This window comes from Neofelis nebulosa, chromosome 3 (genome assembly GCF_028018385.1).
Source record: "Neofelis nebulosa isolate mNeoNeb1 chromosome 3, mNeoNeb1.pri, whole genome shotgun sequence".
NCBI lineage: Eukaryota > Metazoa > Chordata > Mammalia > Carnivora > Felidae > Neofelis > Neofelis nebulosa.
Genome location: NC_080784.1, coordinates 195,032,269 through 195,040,539, shown reverse-complemented (window position 1 = coordinate 195,040,539; position 8,271 = coordinate 195,032,269). Strand labels below are relative to the sequence as shown.

Below are 8,271 nucleotides of genomic sequence, written 5' to 3'. Positions count from 1 at the left end.
GAATATGTAGATTGCTTTGGGTACTATCGACATTTTAACAATTTTTGTTCTTCCTATCCAGGTGCATGGAATGTTTTTCCTTTTCTTTTTTACACATGTAAGCTTTTATAAAATATTTATAATTGTTCATTTGTGAGCAATAATAATTTTTACCATTTGCTGGGTTTGCTCTTCTTGGCTATAGTTTACTTTTTTTTTTTAGCAAGCCCAGTATTTTCCCGAAGTAAATTTTGCGGTTTTCAGATTTACCAACAGTATGTGATTCTCAAGTAAGCTTTTTATCTATAACCAATTTTACTGTGTATCATTTTGGCCCTTGTCAGTTTCATTTTGGTGCTTAAGATCAAATTGACTCAAAATGACAGAATAGAAATGGCACGCTTCAGCCCATGGATAGCCAAGGGGAGGTGTCCAAGGCACAGGATATTTCTGGACAGCTAGGGGGAGTGTGGAGAGAAACCTGGGATCAAAAATAAATTTGAGAGTCATTTTCATCTGGGTGTTGAGGCCAAGGGAAGAGGTGATACCTCACAAGAGTGTGTGTAGACCATGAGAGAAGAGCACCCAGGAACATTAAGAGGAGCACCAACATTTGGGAAAGAAATGGCTAGAAGAGGAGAAAATGAGGGAGAGGCAGGAGGTAGGAAGAAGCCCGCAGGAGGCATTATCATGGAAGCCAGGTCAAGGAACGGAATGGTGGGTGACGATGGATGCTGCAGAGGTCATGTAGGACCCATACTGAAACGCGTCCTTTGGATTTAGCAACAACATCATCACTGTGCTCAGTGAGAGACATCTCAGGAGTGGAGAAAGAAATACCCAGCTGGATATATTCGTCAGAGGAGTGAAAAGGAACTGAAGGACGGAGACCATCGTACAGCCATTGTTGGCTGTAAGAAGGTAAGTATGTTTATTTATTAACTAGTTTATTTATTTCCTTTTAGTAGGAGAGAGCCTTGAGCGTGGTTATGCACTGATTGTTGGAGGGAGAGGATGAACGTACATGAGAATTGGAATGGGATCCCCAAAAGAGTGCGATGGAACTCTCCTGCTGTCTGGGGGTGGGATCTGACATCAGTCTTGCTGCCTTAAAGCTCCATATCCAGTGAGGCATCAGCGGCCATGTGCCCCAGAAGACATAACCATCATAAATCAGCCCATCCAACTGGGCTCCTAGTTTGGTGTCTCCCAAATAATCCTGAATCCTGACTGGACTCGGAGCTCTACCCTGAACTATTACCATTTGCTCGGCACTCACACACCTCAGTCGAGGGGATCTTAAGTATTGTCCTTAAACCCACAATACTATCAACTGCCCTGACCCTTGAAAATTACTGCCTCGAAAATGCCCTGTCGCCACATTCTGCCCACGGCATCAGATAATGCTGCAATATCCTCGCTCAACAGTTGTGAGCTGGGCATTTTACCACATCTACTCAGATCCACCACTCACAGGGCAGATAAAACAGAAAACAACACCACTTTGCCATGACCCCGCCCGTTCCCTGCTCCTTCCATTTGTCGTGGAACTACACAAGTTACGGCAAAACCTGGGTTGCCTCCCACATAATGGGGCAGTTGCCAAGGCACATGCCATCTGTCCATCTAGGAGCGCCCACCTAGCCATTCATCTGTCTCTTCACTTCATAATTGTTGGGCACTTAACAGCACCAGGCACGGTGGTAAGCCGTGGCGGTTAAACTATGAAGGGACGATGTCTCTGTGCTCTCAGAGCTCATGTCCTGGCAGGTGAGCAAATCTCTGTTGCAATATCGTGTGACAGACGGGCAAGGGAAAGAACCAGTTCGTCTAGGTAAGCAGCGACTGGGAGGTTGCCTTAACTTAATTTTATTTTATTTTTTAAATCTGTAACAATTTTATGAGGTCAATTGAACATATGAAGTGTGGGCTTCTTATCCCAATGTAATTATTTCATGTGCCAGTTCACACAGTTCCAAAGGTTAACTTTATTTATGGAGGTGGATAGGTTCCAAGATGGTGATTCCCATAAAGAAAACCTGTTTCCATGGGTCATGACCAAGATCAGCTCCTGAACTTGCAGGACTCCAAAGAAAGGGCATTCTCTTTGAATATTTTTAGCTAGTATCCCCTTTCACCCTGTCCCTGTTCTCCTGTTATTGTCGATGTTAACCTTCGGGATGAAGTGCAGGACAATCCTGTTGGCTGTTCTGGAGTGAAGTGTGTTTGTTTGACTTCTGTGGAATTTAGTTGTGGGCACATGAATAAAATAAAGGTGGACTGAGGGGTCAATCTGCATCTCTCCCTGACAAGTTCTCCAAGCTTCTGCCTTTGTGTGCTTTGCCGTTTCCTGACCCCAACTGACATGCCACTGCCTCCGGGTCCGAGCACTTGGCACCCTGCATGTGGATGGGACACTGAGGCAGGACAGCAAGGGGTTGGGGGAGCCCTGAGAAAGCCAGAGACACCCTGCTTGGTTTCTGTGCACCAAGCTGCTATTCCCCTGGGGGTCTAAGCATGTCTGATGAGGTGGAGAAAAAAATCAGAGGTCTTGGGCACACATTTCATCCCCCAGATGGAGATGTGTAATGAACACTACAGTAAAATCATCTCTAAACCAATTTAATACGAACTTTACACTCACATTAGAACAGAGCGTTGGAGAAAGAAAAGGGGAGGAAACCCTCACTCCGTCCGGGGTTTTTCTGCACTTTCTCTCTGACACATGTCACAGTTCCTGGATCTTGCGGCCTACCAAACAATGGGTGGGGACCCATTTAATCTTTGTTTGCAGTCCCCAAAGTTCCCTGTGCACAATGCTTTATATCGAATGGGTCTCACCGTGTTTCCCTGTCTTGCCTGGAGCACAGGACTCTGGCTAGGCTGCCCCTGGAGCCCTCTGCCCAGAGGCTTCTGGGCCTATAACCATTTCTTCTTTTTTTTTCTAATGTTTACTTTTGAAAGAGAGAGAGCATGAATGGGGGAGGGGCAGAGAGGGGGACAGAGGATCCTCAGTGGGCTCTCTGCGCTGACAGTCTGATGTAGGGCTCCAGCTCACAAGCTGTGAGATTGCCACCTGAGCCAAAGTCAGACACTTAACCGACTGAACCGCGGAGGTGCCCCATGTAACCATTTCTGGCACGAGTGTTTCCCTCCCTGCCTGGAATGATAGATCGTGTTCTCAGAACCCCAGATGTCATTTCCCCCTTCTTCCTCATGGGTTCCTAGGGTGGGGGGTGGGGCAGTGAACGTTAGCCAGGCAGGCCCTTATCTTCTACCCTCCACATCTGCTCCCCGAGGCAGTGAACCCACAGCTGCCTCCTGCTTCAGTCCAGCAGGGAACTGGGAGAGAAGGAGGAACTCACCGGGAGAGGAAAGTCACCTATTAGTGTCATAAAACAGCACCCTGCCCCACAAGCACAACTGCTAATAGAGAGTCTTCTCTAAATATTTAGAAAAAAGTATTTTTAACTTAAAAAAAAGTAGCAGTGAGTGAGAAAGATTTCAGGCAAGGCTGAGGGAGAGTTTGCAAACTGGTGGAGAGAAGGTTTGGGGAAGTGCTGTCTTGTCCCTGCTGTTCCTCCCTTCCTGTCCTCTTGTCCCTTCGTCTTGTCTTGGCCGTTGTCTTCCTGAGCCATACTGTCTTTCTCTGTCCATTCCCCATCGTCTTTCTGCCACAGTCCTTCACTCTCATCTGACACCGATCCTAGGAAAGCCATGCAGAGGCTTGACCAGGCACTCATGGGTTCCCCTACTTTGGGAATCTATTCAGGGGGCCAAACGCCATGGTTTGACTTCTCCATGGGAATCGCTTCTGTAAAATAGTCCTAATTTCTGCATGAAGTATTTTCATTGCTTTTTTTTTTTTCCTTTACATTTAATTTTGCCTTTTGAGTATTTGTAACATTTATGTGACTCCAAAGTCAAAATCATGTAGTTAGACACAGGGCACTCTAGTTTCCGTCCTTTATACCCTCCACCCTGTTTGCTGCAGCTGTCTACAGGGAATTAATTTTGCTACTGCTTTATTCTTCCAGCGTCTCTTTTTGTGAATGTAAGAATATATATATGAAAGGTGGCATATGACTTAGCAGTTTGGACCTTGCTTTTTGTGCATAACAATTTATCTTTCTATACACAGGTAGATAGGGAACTTCATTTTTCTTTAAGGCTCAATATACAGAATCGTGGGAACATATCATAGTTTATAAGTCCTCTATTGATGAACGTTTGGATTATTTCTAACCTGCTATGATAAATAATGGCACAATGCATAGTCTTCTGTATCTGTCACTAACTTTATTTTAATAAAAAAGAAAAATAGGAGTAGAGGTGGGAAGGTAGAAGGAGGTGAGAGGGAGACATGAAAAGAGAAGGAAAGAGATGCTTGAGTTTTTAAAAAGATAGTCCCCTGAATAAGAATATGTTTTTAAATGTTTGTTTTGAGAGAGAGTGAAAGAGAGAGAGAGGGAAGAAGAGGGGCAGAGAGAGAGAGAGACAGAAGATCTGAAGGAGACTCTGCATGACAGCAGAAAGCCCGATGTGGGGCTCCAACTCACAAACCATGAGATCATGACCTGAGCCGAAGTCGGATGCTTAAGCAACTGAGCCACCCAGGAGCTCCAAGAATATTTTTGAAAGAAGTCCTGGATGTCCTTTAGGGAGTTAACTGACATTCCAAAGTGTTCCCTATTCCTTATGCTTTTGTGCCCCATGAGAGGACTCCAAGAAATACCCCTGTTGGTCTACAGCCATTGGCTTACTTAATGGGAGACCCTGATCTGTGTGGACATTTAGGTTTGTCTTGGTAGGTAGGGTTGACTTGTCCACGTAAGCAGGGTAGAGTCTCAAGATACCAGGAAGCCTCCTCTCCAGCATATTCTCTTGATTGTTACTGATTCCTTTGACAGAGGTAAGCCTTTCACTCAGAGCCACCAGTAGGAGAGCATGTGCTGACCTCAGTGTGTAAATGGCATCTTAGGATTTTGGGGTGTCAATTCCAATGTGTGGGTTCCCCCCCACCGCATATCAAGCAAACTTCTGACGCCAGCTGGGTGTTCTACAAATCACCTCAATTCTGACGCTGTCTACCCAGAGATGGAATCAGATTCCATAGGTTAAGGACTCAGTCCCACAGGGCTGTCCCCACTTCAGATGCCAGTTGTAAGTCCAGGCTGTCACCTGTGCTTCTGGCTGACTGGCTATAAATCAGAGGTTCCCAAGACTTCCTCTTGGGTTTGACTAAATTGCTAGGGCAGTTCACAGAGCCTAGGAAAGCAGTTTATTCACTAATCTACCAATTTATGAAAAGGCTATTAAAGGTTTCAAATCAATAGCCAGATGAAGGGATACATAGGACAAAGTCATTAACAAAGGAGCGTCTGTTCCTGTAGAGTTTGGGGCCTGGTACAGTGACACATGGAAGCCTTCTAGTTCCCCAATCTCAAAGCTCTCTGAACCCTGTCCCTTCGGGTTTTTATGGAGGCTTAGTTACATAGACATTGTTGATTAAACCATTGGCCATTCGCGACCGACTCAACCTTTAGCCCCTCTCCCCTCCCTGGAAGTCAGAGGATGGGACTGAAAGTTCCAACCCTCTAATTATATGGTCTGTTCCCCTCCCAGCCAGCTCCCATCCTTAGCTACTTTCCAAAGACACCTCTCTTACATATAAAAGGCACCTTTAATATTCCCAACCCTTAGGAAATTCCAAGGGTTTTGGGAACTCTGCCAGGAACCAGGATGAAGAACAAATACATTTTTTCTTATACAATCACAATATTGCACACCTCTAGCGGGCACTTCCTTTCGAAGACATTTTGACAGAGCAGAGGACAGAGCAAGTGTGATGATGTCCAGTCGTGGAAGACAGAGAGGGTATCTTCGGACAGAGGGAGGAGAGACTGCGAGTATATCACACATTTCCCAGGGGTTCACCGGAAAGTCTCCCACGCTCTTCAAATGTAGCACGCCTCATGCAATGATAGTATTTTCACCCCCGAAGCTGTTGCACCTCCTCGTGTGAATTCCGATCCCCTTTCCTTGGTTCACTGAAAACTAGAAACGTCAGTTATTTGTATTTACTTCTTTGCCTCACCTGTATTCACCCTGCAGACGTTCTTGTTCTGTCCCCAGCTCTTCCATCCTCTGTTGCCCTGGGACCGTTTTTCCATGGGTCTTGCCTGGACAATTTCAGCCGAGTGGAGCAGAAAGGCCTTCGGACTCTGGAGTCAGACTCCCTGGGTTTAATTCATCGCTCTGTATTCACTAGCGTTAACCCCCTGGCAACTCACTTAACCCCCCTGTGCTTCACTTTCCCCCTGTTATTTGCGCACAACAGCATTTGTCACATTCAGTCATGGCGAGGATTAAGTGAAATCAAATGTGGAAAATGCTTGGAACAGTGCCTAGCGTGTCATAAATACCCAATAAGCTCTAGAGACATTTCAAAAGCCTCCTAACTGGTTTCACTACCTTCTCATTTCTCTTTCTCAATTTCTCTCTATCTCCAACATGCTAAGCAGATTGGCCTCTATAACATATATGAGCCAGGCACCAGCCACAATTTCCAGGGCACAATTTCCAGGATGCTTTGGACCCTCGCAAGCTGGTTCTGCCCAGGGTCGTCTCCTGCCATGTCTCTGCAGGACTCTGTGCTCACCTGGTCCCAGCACCGCCATCTGTGTTCACATCTCTGTACCTTGTGGGCTCTCTTGCTGGGATTTCCCTCTTGCTCCTTTCCTCCTTGGTAATCCACCTCATCTTTCCAGGCACAGAGCAGATGTCATATACTCTGTAAAAATGCTTCTGACCTCTCCCTCCTCCTCTTCAAGTAATGTTGGTTGCTTCCTTGTCTATGGGCCCCGGGGCAGTTTATACATCCCACCAACTTAACCCAGCTGCCCTCGAAATGTGCGTGTTCACCCCACACCACCGGTGCCCCATGAAGGAGGAAATCACCCCATCCTGTGTATCTCAGTTCTCACAGGATTTCCTCATGACCAGATCCCTGTACACCCATTAAAGAAAGAGACAGGGGCACGTGATGACTCAGTCGGTTCAGTCTCTGACTCTTGATTTCCACTCAGTTCATGATCTCATGGTTCAAGGGATCCAGCCCTACGTTGGGCTCTGTGCTGACAGTGTGGAGCCTACTTGGGAATCCTCTCTCTCTCTCTCTCTCTCTCTCTCTCTCTGTCTGTCTCTGTCTCTCAAAAATAAATAAATAAACTAAAAAAAAAAAAAAAGAGGGGCACCTGGGTGGCTCAGTCGGTTAAGCGTCCGACTTCAGCTCAGGTCAAGATCTCGCGGTCCGTGAGTCCGTGAGTTCGAGCCCCGCGTCGGGCTCTGGGCTGATGGCTCGGAGCCTGGAGCCTGCCTCTGATTCTGTGTCTCCCTCTCTCTCTCTGCCCCTCCCCCGTTCATGCTCTGTCTCTCTCTGTCTCAAAAATGAATAAACGTTAAAAAAAAAAAATTAAAAAAAAAAAAAAAGAAAGAAAGAAAGAAAAGAGACAACAGGCACCAAAAGGAGTTACTTAGGCTAAGCCCAACGTCAACAAACCAAGACTTAATACCTCCCCAATTTGCAGTTTCAGCTTCTCCCGGGAATGTGATGTTTACCCAGTCAACCTGGAATTACCGGATCAGCCCTAGTGAGGTGATCTGCATGATAGACCCCCGCCCTTCCCCCAAAAGAAGCCTGGCCGAAATAGTCCACTCTACTAAAACTTCCATTTCTACCCCCATCTACCTATAAAAGCTTTCCATTTTGTACACTTCCTCAGAGTTCCTTTTTACTTGCTAGAGGGGATGCTGCGTGATTTGTGAATTGTTGAATAAAGCCAATTTGATCTTCAAATTCACTCAGCATTTTGTTGTCGTTGTTGTTGTTATTTTTTTTAACATGCCTTCCCTCACAGCGTCACACATTCCACTTTGCAACACTTGCCACGGTCCCTAAACGAATTGAGGGAAAGGTTCTTTACTTTGTGGATAAAAGTGGCTGGGGAAGAAAATGGGAGAAATGAGTTTGGGGAAAGGCAGATTTTCAAGGGTCTAATGATCTCATTCCTGTGTTTTGTCTTTACTTCAAGAGCTTTTAGAGCGGCGCCTGGGTGGCTCAGTCAGTTAAGCATCCGACTTTGGCGCAGGTCATGATCTCACTGTTTATGAGAGTTCGAACCCCACATTGGGCTCTGTGCTGACAGCTCAGAGCCTGGAGCCTACTTCAGATTCCATGTCTCCCTCTCTCCCTACCCCTGTCTTGCTCATGCTCTGTCTCTCTCTCTCTCT

The 8,271-nt window shown here is 46.2% G+C and overlaps 1 long non-coding RNA gene across 2 annotated transcripts; it reads left to right on the top strand.

The window, feature by feature from the left end:
• Nucleotides 1–200: 200 nt before the first annotated feature.
• Nucleotides 201–7,841, top strand: LOC131507787 (uncharacterized). 2 transcript variants are annotated; one of them, XR_009259704.1, is made up of 3 exons: nt 201–269; nt 763–900; nt 7,569–7,841. It is a non-coding gene; the product is annotated as an uncharacterized LOC131507787 (long non-coding RNA). The 2 variants fall into 2 exon arrangements; XR_009259703.1 differs by lacking the exon at nt 201–269 and having other exon boundaries at nt 279–900.
• Nucleotides 7,842–8,271: the final 430 nt, after the last annotated feature.